Source organism: Zea mays, chromosome 4, assembly GCF_902167145.1.
Source record: "Zea mays cultivar B73 chromosome 4, Zm-B73-REFERENCE-NAM-5.0, whole genome shotgun sequence".
In the NCBI taxonomy this organism is placed as follows: domain Eukaryota; kingdom Viridiplantae; phylum Streptophyta; class Magnoliopsida; order Poales; family Poaceae; genus Zea; species Zea mays.
The window spans coordinates 100,232,913-100,243,650 of record NC_050099.1 but is presented as its reverse complement, the minus strand read 5'-3'; positions in this window follow the sequence as shown (position 1 = coordinate 100,243,650).

Sequence of the window (10,738 nt, the reverse complement as noted above, 5' to 3'; positions counted from 1 at the left end):
TGGGCTTCCTTCTTTTGCTCTTCCCAAATCATAATAATGTTATTATATAGTTCTATGCATCATTGAATGATGGAGTATTTCTCGAAGCATGTGGCCCACGTGGCAAATGGGACCCTCCATTATTTTGTTTGTAATTATGGTTGTGATGGCATGATATGGTATTGTGACTGAAGGAAACAGGTGATGACTAAGAGTGGGGTGAATTAGGACTTCTAAAACTTTCTCTAAACTAGGCCACAAATAAATCCCTAGAGCAAAACCCATGCAAATAATCAAACTAGAATGTACAAACTAGGTTTTGTCTAAGTGTTGCTATCTCTATCACAATGGCTAAGTTTCAATACTAAACAATCTAAGTATAAAGACAAGATTGAAACTTAAATGCTCAATATAAATGCGGAAGCTAAAGAGCAATGTAGAGATGAAAACTTTCATGGACGACGCATGTATTTTTACCGAGGTATCCGGAACCATGCAAGGTCCCGACTAATCCTCATTGGTGCCCCTACGCAAAGGAAAGCCCACATGAGGGCCTTCTCCACGGGCCTTCTCCACGCGCAAGTGGTGCTCCGCTTTCGGCTCCTCTCGGACACTCCCCTTCGTCTCCACTATTGAGCTTCTGGCTGAAAACGTCACAGGCCTTATTCCCTCCAGTACACGGTGGCGGTCGTGACACAAACGTGGTTGTCACGGTCTCGCAAGACTCTCGCCCCACTCGGTACAATTACAACGGCTCACGCAAGAGCCGAGTGGTTGTGTGGTTTTTCTAAACTCACTCAACTAACAAGGATTTGCCTAGAGCAAGCCCTAAAGTAGTCTAACTAACCTAAGCACTTTGCAAAGCACCTATGCTAATCACCGAGTGATTTGATTAAGCACTTGGGTGTATGAGCTCTTGGAAATGTCTACTATATGCCTTGGTAAGTTGCTTGGGCTCCCATACCTTGGAATAGCCGGTTGGGTGGTATTTATAGGCCCCAACACAAAACTAGCCGTTGGAGAAAAGCTGCTGCTCTCTACGGCACACCGGACAGTCAGGTGGGGTCACCGGACAGTCCGGTGCCCCTGTCTAGTGCACCTAGACGTTGGACTGACACCACAGGTGACCGTTGGCGCTGCAGGCTTTTGCACCAGTCAATTCGCGTGTCACACTGGACAGTCCGGTGGCTTCTCTCCACCAGTGCCACCTGGAACTAGCCATTGGGCTATTGTTCCGTGGTGCACCGGACAGTCCGGCGTGTGGCACCAGACCGTCCGGTGGCACAGTCCGGTGCTCTCAGCCAGACAGTCCGCCGTGGCAGCACATGTCTTCGTTTCTTGGACTTTGCTTGATACTTGTTGATCTTCTTGTGATCTTCATAATGTCTTCTTTTGAGGTGTTGCTTTCCCCAATGCCTTAGTCCAAGTAACTTTAGCATCCTGTGAACTACAAACATAAACACTAGCAAACACGTTAGTCCACAGGTTATGTTGATCATCAAACAACAAAACCTATTGAGCCAAATGGCCCGGGGTCCATTTTCCTTATAGTGATGAAAGTGGTGGATCTTATTTTAAAACTTACAAAGTTGTTAATATTATCCTTATTGTTACGTTAAAGGCACTGGCCTTCCTGGATTCGTTCTTCCCTTCTATAGTGGTGATCTATATCATGTTCAATGAATGGTTATGTTGCACATATCATGACTCTGGCTTTCTTCTCATTCAGTTTTAAAATGGATCAAAGAAACAATAATAATCATCAGGTATGGAATATTCTCTCCCAAAACATTAGGGGAACTAATGCGACGAAGAAATAGAATTCTTTGAAGAACAAAATAATTGTTTCAGAGAGTGATATTATATGTTTCAAGAAAATAAACATGAACACTTCGATACCACGTGTATCTACAATTTTTGTCCTCGGGGTTTGTGGATTTCTGGTTCAATCCTTCATTTATTACTTCGAGGGAATTATCACAGTTTGGAAACAACCAGCCTTTTCTCGAACGTTGATTCATGAAAATGAATTTTGACTTACAATACAATTATGTTCCAAGCTAACTAATCAAACATGGCAGATCACAAACACCTATGCGCCCTGCACCCCTAATGTCTGTGAGTTGTTTCTATAATGGTTCTCTAACATCTCAATACCGTCAGAAATGTCATGGCTTTTCCTAGGAGATTTTAACTTCATCAGTTCATCAGATGAGTGGAATAAACTAGGGGCTAACACAAAACTCATGATGAATTTCAACGTGGCAATTAGTCAACTAGGTGTGCAAGAAATACCTCTCAAAGGGCAATCCTACACATGGTCCAATATGCAACATCAACCATTGCTAGAAAAACTTGATTGGTGATTCATGTCCCAAGCTTGGTCAGTTAGTTACCTAGGGACATCTGCATTTACACTTGCTAGAGATACATCTATATGGATCACAATAGCCTCAAGTACATCTTCACCCAAGCTAACCTCAATATGAGAAAGAGGAGATGGTTAGAGTTAATCAAGGACTATGACCTAGAAGTGCACTACCACCCTAGGAAGGCAAATGTGGTAGGAGATGCGTTGAGTCGCAAGGCCCAATGTCATTGCTTGACCATGGACTCTCATATCACCACTCTGCGCGATGAATTGAGCAAGATGAGCATAGAAGTAGTTCCTTTTGGTACCTTGGATTATATCTTAGTGGAGCCAACCTTTCAAGATCATATCATCATGGCACAACTCAATGACAAGGGAGTACATATTATCAAGGAAATGCTCTTTTATTAGGTGATCCTATGAAATTAATTATTAACAACACAAACTTGGTTTATAAATGTGTTATTAAGAACATAAACCAAGTTAGGATGAGAAGAGAGAAGAAAAGAGAACTCCTCACTTGATTGATCCTTTAAGATGAGTATTAAACTTAGGAGCAATATTGCAAGTGAGTATGAGAACTCAAGAAGATAATAATCGTAATAAGTAAAATGGGCAAGAGATACAACGATTTTTACGTGGTTCAGCCAATGCCTACTCCACGTTGTGGTGACCTCCTTTGGTCAAGGGTTGCACTCAATCCTTCTCAAGTGGTCCAAAGATCAAACTTGAGTGCCACAATTGTCTTCCTTATATCAATATCCTGTTGTGAGGAATCTCCACAAATTAGAGTCTCTCATGCCTTACACAAATGATCACAATCAAATCTAGAGTAAGGAGGGGAGTAGAAACGCACACAAGAGCACAACCACAGCTACACCAGGCACACAAGCAAAGAAGAGAACACACGAATCAAAATGACAGAGTCATAGCTCAAGAATGTGCTCAAATCTATTTCTAACAAATCAAAAGCATGGTCACAGAGTTTTCGAGTTGTGGTGTGCTCAAATTATGCTTGGGTACTGCTCCAAGGCGCCTAGGGATCATTTTATAGCCCCAAGGGACCTAGGAGCCGTTAGAGCTTCATTTAGAAGCTCCTAGCCTCCCCTGTCTGCGGGTGCACCGGAATTTCCGGTGGCGCACAGAACACTACATAGTATAATGGTCAAAAGATGTCTCATTGCTGTAACACCCCAGGTGTTACCCAAGGCCTTGGCTCAATGCACACACCTATGACCTATTATCCCATGTGTTAAGTGGAAAGTGAAGGCACCCAAAGCTTTAGAACCAGGGCTAACCTAAGTGATGATCATGATGGGAGGGATACCCTAGCCTTCATGTATCTTCACCCATGAAAAAGGTTCTAAAACCCTAATTTCCCCTCTTGAGCCATTAAACCTCAAACATTGGATTAAAGGGAAAATTATGCAAATGACCAATTCATGAATTGAACCCTTTACCAAAGTTGAAGTACATTAATAAATCTACAAAATGTAGTAAGGGAAGTATTACAAAAAGGCCCAACAAAAACCTCAAATCAAACTCCCAAGTGGAGAGCACCCTAGAGCCATCCATTTTTCTCTAAGTCCAGAATCAGCACTAACCTAAAGATCTGAAGTGTTCACCACTTTGCTGGCGCCAAAACCACTTGGTCCAAATAACAAAAAGTAGCCAAACTACGCAAGGCACACCCCTAAAATTTTTTAAACCAAACCAGGGTCATTTGTCATGGTTTGGCATCTGTTTTGTCGCGAGGTGAACGGTGCAGACAGACAAGACTTGGCGCCACCATATCTTCCAAGCTAGACCCGATCTCCCCTTGGAACTCACATGAACTAGATAGCTCTAGGTGCAGGGAAGAAATCTTACACAAGACATATGGCAAGATTCACACGTTTGGGAGCTCTGCAGGCGCAAGAACTCGGGTAGATTAACACGGCCACGTGTTCGACGCACCCTGGCAACGCCAGAGCACGCCCCGGCGCTTGGCCCCGCGCGCGCAGCGCTGCAACAACCCTAGGCCCACGCTGACGCCCACGGCTATAAAGCCCACCCCGGTCTTGACCGTACACCCACGCGCGCTCCTAACCCTGCTCGAGCACGAGTTCACCGGCGTTTGCCCAGAGAACGGCGTGCCAGCGGCCGAGCGAGCCTTGGCCACCGTAGACCGGCCACGCCAGCCCTCCTCCACCCCGTCTGACCCTTTGGCTAGCTTCCCCGGAGCTCAGTGAAGCTCTCTGAGCCGCGGATTGGACACCACCTCACCGGAGACGCCGGATCGACGTCGCCGGACTTCAACCGGTCGTTGTCGCATGTAGACCGAGCCACATGGTAAGCCATTCATCGATTCCTTGTGCCTACGGCATCCTTGATCTCCAGTGAAGCTCCCCGTGCCATTTAATTGAACTATACCGCCGTGAGCAGGCTGGAGCACACGCCGCCGACGAGCCCGACCGCCTGCGCGCGCGGCCAGCCCTATTCCGGTCATCACCGCCGGCTATCTGCCCCTCAACGTGACCGCCAGGACCTCCCGGACCTCTCCCGCCGCTGGTAACCCGTGCCACCCCTTTTTCCTCTCTGCGCTCACTGTTCCGGTGGGGAAGGAGCTCGGGATGAGAAAGAGAAAGGCTAGGGGGTTTTCACGATGTCAGTGACTTAGGAGAACAGTTCCGACGGGGCATCGTTTAAATGATTTAGTTAAAGGAAACCCCAGGGGCCCCGGTGCAAACATGTTTTCCTTAAACCCTTAAGATTTATTCTTCCAAATTAGTACAGAACTTGAAAAATTTATAACTTGACTTTTATCCAACCAAATTTGGTCAAACCAATTTTGCTAGGTCCTAAATATTTTTGAACTATTTTGGAAAAATAATAAACACCCTTATTACTGCAACACTTTTTAGAATTTTAATTTAAATGAGTGTACTGCCCAAAACTAAATAAATAGAGGAAAAATAGAAATACTTTTGGACTGAGGATAAGAAAAATTAGAGAAATACTTAACTACTAACTACCCTGTTTAAAATGTTAAACTCCTCAGTATACTAGGTTAAGGAGGGATTAACCATTAAAAACTTGTTTTGGTCCAAACCTTAAGAAAATGAAAAAGAGGATTTAAAATAAGAACCAGAGGGAAACCACATTTTTCCTAGCTTGCTTAAGTAACATAGTTCATAAGGAAATTTTATTGAACCTTCTGTTAGTACAAAAGAAATGCACCACATTTTATTACATAAAAATAGTAAGAACTTAGAAAAATCCTAGAAACATAACCCTAAGGAGAAACCACCCCAATCCTTAGGATAACTACTAATATTCTAGTATGAATTTAGGAAAAATATAAGTTCTGTTGTTTGATATTTTTCAAATGACAAGTTAGTTAGTTATAAGTGCCTTTTTGACATCAAACTCGGGAAAATCATAACTAAATAACCATTAAGTCACTTTTTGTGATTTTTGGCACAGAGACCTGTCATTACCCATAGATGTTGACAAAAATAATTTTTAGTATAGGACCCTCACCTAAACCAGAGTTGTAGTGCAAAGTGACCATCCACCCCCACTTTTGTGACTTTTGCCTAGAGTTTATCCTAATTAGTCTTAACCTCAAATTTGTAGAACAGACTACAATGCCCAATGTTGGCCCACTATAATTTTTGCAACATTTTAGGAAATTTCTACATCACTATGGTAGTTCAAGCTCACTCAAAAGCATAAATAGAAAATGATGAGAGGAATTGTGGAAGGAATTAATACTATCCCACTAGATATCTCTAAGTTTCCAATACAACATGAAGGAAAGAATAAAAGTGTTAAGTTGACTCAAGACCCTAAGATAGGTGTGTATAGAACACTTAGAGCACCATCCGATAAAGAAAATACTAGTTTACCCACAGCTTTAATATTGTTTCACCATACATAATATTTGCTAAATTGACATATCAGTAATATACATGTATCTTATTCATTGCATTTGATAGATTGTAATCTCGCTAACGGAGAGTATGTCCTCATTCCGGAGCAAGGAGTTGCTCAGGAGGTAGTCCCGGAGCCAGCACCAGAGCCTGCCATCCAGGATCTGCCTGCCCCAGCTTTTGAAGGCAAGACCCGGTGTTATGCATAACCATTATATATGCTATTTTACTGCACTTAATGTTTGTAGGCTTGTACTGTGCACTTAAGTGTAGGAGTTGCCTGAAACCCTAGTTGCATGAATTCAGGATTTCCTTTTGAGATTGATACTAGTATGCTAGGTCGAGTAGCTACTTTGCTAATTAGGGATCTCGGTAGACGTCGAGTGATTTTTCTAGCACTCGCGCGAGGTCAGGAATTGGTTGTATCCATTTTTATATCGAAATGATAATGGTCTGTGGACAACAATCCATGGGGATGTGTTGTCTACAAGATGAGAAATTGGAATAAGGATTAAAGTGTGGTACCATGTGTCAAGCGTTTGAACGTACTAAACACATGCCGAGAAATATGGTAAATCAGTAAGCCTAGTACCTAAGTGAACCTGTCCTCAGACTTTACCCCTCACGCGACCTGAGACGTGTTCTCCCATCCCGGTTATGGAGGGTACAAGTGCGGTCACTGCACGACGGCAGTCGGGGTCAGTGAGGCATTGTACGCCAAGGCGGTGAGCCCTGTTCTGTTGCCAGGGAATCGATGGGGACAGTTGATATGTGTGGGGACGGAGTGCCTCGCCACGTCGTGTGTTTAGGTTTACCTTGCAAGGATAAACACTCGATTCGAATCGTCTGCTTCTCGCAGCTAATGAGACTACTTGATCCATGGTACTACATTGAGTAATAAGTGGAATGAGTTGAATGGCAAAAAGTGTTGATTGCTAAACATGTTTGATACCATGTATGAGTAGCTAGGTACTCATCTAGTTTAAAAAGGATCATACTAAAACTTGAAAAGCTAAAACTTGATTTTAGACCCAGCTAGTGCTTTTGGCAAACCAAACCCCTCAGCCAAACAGCTGCTTGTCTAGAGTTAGAGGAGTAGACTCCTCACACCGGGTAAGTTTAGCTGAGTATTAGTATACTCAGCCTTGCTTGTGGCATAATTTTTACATGTTCTCTGGAGGATATGGTTGCTGGAGTGACTTGGTCGTCTACCTTGCCACCGGGTTGGACAGTCGAGTGGGACCCTACCTCAGCAGGAGAGGAGCATGAGTGATGGGCCAGGCTTCCCCATCCTCCCTTTTAGTCACCTTTAGTTAATTTCCGCTGCATCCAGAATAATGATTACTACTTTTGCAAAAACTCCAATGATGTTGTAATAACCTTAAGTACTCCTTTAATTTATGGTTTTATACTTTATTGTATTTGCTCTGTGCCTCACCTTCGAGTGAGTATGTGGTACTTGATCCTGTTAGTGGTCTAGTCGGACTAGATCCGAGGGACTGACGGTTTATTCCTATTTATGTGTGGTCTAGCCTCTAAGGTGGGACTTAGGCACTTAAGTTGGAATAATTCGGGCGGTTCCACCACAATTGGTCACTTTCTGTTTCAATGGGCACCTGACTGTCCGGTGGGGGGCACTAGACTGTACGATGCTCCATCTGACCACTGGCGGACGTGGCTGGTAGCCATTGGCTTTTCTCACACCGGACTGTCCGACGCTCCACGCGGACCATCCGATGAATTTTAGCCAGCACGGCCTGAGAGTGGTGAGTTCGGCCATATAGACACCGGATCGTCTGGTGCTGCCCAGACCAGCCAATTTTCTTCCTTTTTGTTCCAAATTCTTTTGGGTTCTCTTGGCTCGACTTCAAATGATTCCTAGCACTTAAACAAACCTTATTAGTACCTAAAATAATTGACTAAGTACTAGAAACATAACTTTATCACTTTGAAACATAGAGGTTTGTAGTATGCCGACTTTCAAGCCCAAAGGTGTTTTTCTTATATTCCTCAATTTGATTTACAAACACCTGTGCTCATGCTAATATGAGGAGTTGTAAGTTCGTAGCAATGTGTTGAGCATTTAATCACCAAAACAACTAGAAATGTCCCAAGGGCACATTTTCCTTTCAATCTCCCCCTTTTTGGTGATTTATGCCAACACACCAAAAGCAAATTAAAAATGTACTTACATAACCAAATATGAGCCAACTTTTGCAAATAGAAGTCAAATCAAACATCGATAGAATAAGTATATGATTTGGCATATTTGGATCATTTTGCCACCACTTGGTTTATTTTCTCAAAACAAACCATTTTCTTACTTCTATGTCAAAAACACTTTAGTTTTGCGAATCAAAACATTTTTCAAGACTAGTTTTGATAAAAAAACCAAAGGTTCGCCCTTTTTCCCATAATAAAGATTTCTCCTCCGCAAGAGAGTAGTTTTGCATTAAGTGGGTTTCGATCAAAAGACAAGTACTAAACACAATAATTTTTGTAATTCACAAACACAATAATTTTTCAAATTCACAAGTGGTTGTTGATCTAGTTGCTTTGGCCTTAATTTTTCCCCCTTCGGCATTAAGTACCAAAACAGAGAAACTAGTGGCCTTAAAACATCATTGCATTACCAAAAATGCGAATTAAGAGCAATAAGGCAATGAATACCAAGGGCAATTTGAACAAGGTACAATGATACTGTTATGCAGTGGAAGCCTATTTCTTTGTCCAAGTTCACCATTTTTCTTTCAATCTACCTTTGAGACTACACCAAAATCACTTAAGCAAACATATTAGTCTAAAAAGGGTCAAGTTGTAATATGTCCTCCCCCTAAACATATGCTTCATTTGCACAAGGACTTGTGAGGTCCGATGATGATGTTTGACAACATGGGCACCAAAATACATATTAAAGATAATGGATCTCAAAATAACATTATCAAAAACTTAAAATATATATATGCCATAGATCAATCCCAGTTTCACGAATCTAAGACATTAACTCACTACGCAGCTTACAAAACCTTTTCTCATCTAAAGGCTTAGTGAAGATATCGGCTAGCTGGTACTCGGTGCTAATATGGCAAACATCGATATCTCCCCTTTGCTGGTGATCTCTCAGAAAGTGATGCCGGATGTCTATATGCTTAGTGTGGTTGAGTTCAACGAGATTATCTGCCAAGCGAATTGCACTCTCATTATCACATAGGAGTGAGACTTTGCTAAGACTGTAGCTAAAGTCCCGGAGGGTTTGCCTAATCCAAAGTAGTTGTGCGCAACAATGACTTGCGGCAACATACTCGGCCTTGGCGGTGGATAGGACAACGGATGTTTGTTTTTTTGAACTCCAAGACACCAGAGACCTTCCTAGAATCTGACAAGTCCTTGATGTGCTCTTCCTATCAACGTTGCACCTGGCATAGTTAGAGTTTGAGTATGTCACACCTGGTTTTGGAAGACAAACCGAATGCGAACCATGTACGTGCCAGGATTAAAAATTCACGTACACATCGATTATATAACTGGACATCATTGCACAATGCCCGAATAATAACATAAAGAAGTATTACTTTATTACATCATGATGTCAGAGACATCCACATAGTCATAAACTTAAATAGTTATCAAAGTGCTAAAGCAAAACATTGTAAAGATAAGGCCTTCATAGGCAGCTGACTCGGGGTTTGCTGCTAATCTAGTTTAGAACTCCTCGAAACCTTGGAACTCCTGGAGGTCCTCCACATGGCCTTCATCTTCTTCTGAGCAGGGGTTGCAATGTGGACAACCTGGTGTTTTGTGTCTAGACAAGGGTGAGTACACATCAACGTACTCAACAAATGTCCCTTTTGCTGAAGTGGACTAGCTGTATGTGGGGTTAAGCTCAAAGAAGTTGCTAATTAGTTTGTCAGGTATCTATCATTAGTAGGAACCGAGTTTTATCATAGAACCGAAGTTGATATCCAAAAAGCACCTCCTCTGAGAGGAAAGTACTAGAAACTATAAGTACAACCATCATCATTAAACCATCATCATAAATGTATCCAGAGTATCTCTAATCAAAGAAGATCTCAAGGCTACTCTTAACCGTGAGCACGACTGATATACTAGTTTCTATCCATCTACAGAGGTCGCACACTTTACCCACGAGTCGTGATCTCTTTTTGCCTTGAGTCGATCAAACCCTTAAACACTCCCAAGGTGAGTCGGCAAGGTCTCACTATGTAGCCTTTACAAGGATTCTCCAGGTGTGCAGCCGCCTGTTAGGTTTTGCTAGTCGTACAAACACAGTACTCCTCCCTAAGGGGGTGACTAAAAAACCAAATTGAATGAACCCCTGCACCCCACCCTTAGCAGATGGGGTGACTATGCCCCAGCCTCCATTGATAGCACAATGGCAAAGCAAACTACACCCCCGGATTCCTCCAATTAATCAGCTAAGGGCGTCCAATACCACCCTCATGGTTGCACTCTT